Genomic DNA, 3,559 nt, shown 5'->3' on the forward strand with positions numbered 1-3,559 from the left:
CTACCGGAACAGAAAATAATGTTTCTGGTATTCATTAGCCCAATCAGCAGTAGAAAGGTGGAGTTTGTTGATGATATTGGGCTCTTTCAGGGACAGTATTAGATCAAGACGGGTTGCCGGCTAATAGGTCCTGTGGTCTGTGGTTCCTGTATTGCCTGAAAAACTTTACCATGTTATATCGTCACTGTCGCGAACACCATTTGACTAAAACTATAAGTGTTTCCGATGTACATGATAGTAAGTAATTTAGATGTTGTTATAAAAAAGTAATTCAGTGCAAACATGATTTATGTTCAAACCTCAAAACGTAGTTGGATTTCTTAGAAAGATTGGGATGAATTTTGAACTGGAAAGTAAGAACTTGTAGAACAAGATGACTGACGTAGGATCAGGGTTAAAAAAAAACAAAGTGTTAGGGTTGGGTAGTATGTAATTAGTACAACTGGGTAGAAGATATTAAATCATACCCAATTAACTACTAGTTAACTTGGTACAATGACAGTTTTCTGTTGTCAGAATGGGACTAGATCATACCAAACTATTGAGTCTAACTAGCTAGCAGACTGTTTGGTACAATGACAGTTTTCTGTGTTCAGAATGGGGCAAGACCATACCAAACTATCGTGTCTAACTAGCTAGCAGACTGCTTGGTACAATGACAGTTTTCTGTGTTCAGAATGAGATCATACCAAACTAACCGTGACTAACCGGCGTTGGCACAATGGTACAGATAGACTGAAAATTATCAGGTGTTACTGCTTAGTTATGTAACTTTGGAAACTTTGGGGCGTTTTCATAAAGCACTTACATAGGAAAGGGCAAGATGGCGGATTGTCAAGGTTACCGGATGAAATTGACCACAAAAGCACTCATAAACCCCAGTGTGACGTCACTCAAACATTTTTTTCACTTGTAACAATTCATCAAAACTTACATTCATTAAAATTCTGCCTAATCCTTCAAAACTGCTGTTGATGTTCACTAACTGACTTTTACATCGCAATGATGGACACGTTTTCTTTTAGAAATATTTCATTTCTTATACCAAATACTTTCTAAAGCTGACGTTTGTTACATAGTTATCTAACCTTAGGACACTTTCCGCGAACACCGGATGTCATTCTTCATTTGGGTTTTTCAATTCAAGATTATATTTGCTAAAAAGTTACGACAATAGATTGATTGCACCAACTCTAAATTGTAATGGATAATACAATGTGATTAATATGCGCCATTTAGATTTTATGCGCCGAGTATGATTTGTAAGCGCCGACTGAAGACTATACATTTGCTATAATTTCTATGCGCCGAGTTTGATTTATATGCGCCGAGTATGATTTATAGGCGTCGAGTATGATTTGTATGCGTCTAGTATTATTTATAGGCGTCGAGTATGATTTGTATATGTCTAGTATGATTTGTATGTTCCGAGTATGATTTGTATGCGCAGAGTATGATTTGTATGTGTCTTGTATGATTTGTATGTGTCTTGTATGATTTGTATGTGTCTTGTATGATTTGTATGTGTCTTGTATGATTTGTATGCGCCGAGTATGATTTGTATGTGTCTTGTATGATTTGTATGTGTCTTGTGTGATTTGTATGTGTCTTGTATGATTTCTATGCTTCTATGATTTCTATGCGTCTATGATTTGTATGAGTCTAGTATGATTTGTATGCGTCTAGTATGATTTGTATGTGTCTTGTATGATTTGTATGTATCTTGTATGATTTGTATGTGTCTTGTATGATTTGTATGCGTCTTGTATGATTTCTATGCTTTTATGATTTCTATGCGTCTATGATTTGTATGAGTCTAGTATGATTTGTATGCGTCTTGTATGATTTCTATGCTTCTATGATTTCTATGCGTCTATGATTTGTATGAGTCTAGTATGATTTGTATGCGCCGATGTAGACTGTACTTTACTCCCTATAAAACATTGTTTACTAACCACAAAGCGTGACTAGCGGTCCATATGTCTAGAGTTTGTCAAAATGGATTAAAATGTTAAAATGTTGAAGACTACTCGAAAGACAAGTCGTGCATTTACTCCAATTTACTTGACAAAAGTAAAGCTGTGGGACAGGTCGAATTTTTGACATGAAATTAAAACAACTTTATAATGTCATGTTTTTATTCAAAAATGTAAAATATTTAAAGTATTCAGTAGTCGACTGGTTCAGTTGCTAGCAACTTTAATTAACTGTTTTTACGGATTGTAACAATGTTTTTAGCTCCTTTTTTTATGTGTATTGGAGCATTTATGGCTTCTATTTGGATCATTTCAATTATTTTCAGTTAGACGTCTGTGGTCCTTGTTATTATTTTCAGTTAGACGTCTGTGGTCCTTGTTATTATTTTCAGTTAGACGTCTGTGGTTCTTGTTATTATTTTCAGTTAGACGTCTGTGGTTCTTGTTATTATTTTGTGTTATTATAATTGTAATTGCAGGAACCACAGACGTCTGACTTTAAACTGAAAAGGTACAAATTGATGCTACCAGTGTCCCCGATACACATAAAAAGTGAAATGAATGGAGTCTCACCTTTGTGCCTAAAAAGTGTAGAAAACCTCTTTACAATCCCCTTAAGTTCATTTGAGTATCCTTACGTTTACTGGAACACCTTGTGCTAGTTTCGACATTTTTCGGAATTTTTAATTTCTTTCCCAGATTGAACTAAACTTTTCAAAGTATGAACATAGTTTAAGTTGTGCTTAAAAAAAAACTTGCCGAGAAATCTAGAAATTCCCCACTCTGATATGAATTAGAATTTTGTTGGTGGTCCTCATTTATATATTTAGTCATTCTCATTTGTATTTTTTATAATCGTGTCGTTTAATATATTACAGAGTTATTGCCCTTGGCAATGGTTACATTACAGAAATCAAAGACATGACTACAATATAAAGAATGTGGAATGTTCATGTTTGTAAATATCAACTACAAAATGATAAAATACCCTTTTTTATGTCATTTTCCTTTTTATTCAATTACTTTAGTTAGGTTATCTTGCCTTGAGGGCAACGAGAATTATTCAAAAAACGATAGCTACCCCTCTGTTTACAGTCTGTATTCAATCCTATTAAACATATTCAAAAGGTTTTGTATCCTTTATACGCCTATTCCGGGGACGTAAAGCTTCTAAATATGTACGGCATATGGTGTGTGATGGTTTTTGCATTAGTGACGTCATAATCAGTAAAGTTATCTGGAATTACCGGAACCACAGACATCAAACCCGTTGCAAATTGAAGTTAAAAATGTCTCTGATACACATACAAACTCTTGAAACCCCTCAAAAGGATAAGGCTAATAGGGTGAAGGATGAAGGATGAAGAAAAAAGTCGGTATATATTCACGAGTTGGCCCCAAGGGATGCTTGAATATACAATATCCCTATGATGTGGGATTGGGCTCAAATATGCCCCTGAGTGTTCAAAAATATTTTCTTTTTTTTCTGAAGTGTTTTTATAAGAGTGAAATCTTGTAATTTTGAGAGGTTTTTCTTTTTGAATTTAATGTATACAACCCCTCCCTCTAAAACGCCAGTTTCC

This window comes from Lottia gigantea (genome assembly GCF_000327385.1).
Source record: "Lottia gigantea unplaced genomic scaffold LOTGIsca_110, whole genome shotgun sequence".
Taxonomy (NCBI): domain Eukaryota; kingdom Metazoa; phylum Mollusca; class Gastropoda; family Lottiidae; genus Lottia; species Lottia gigantea.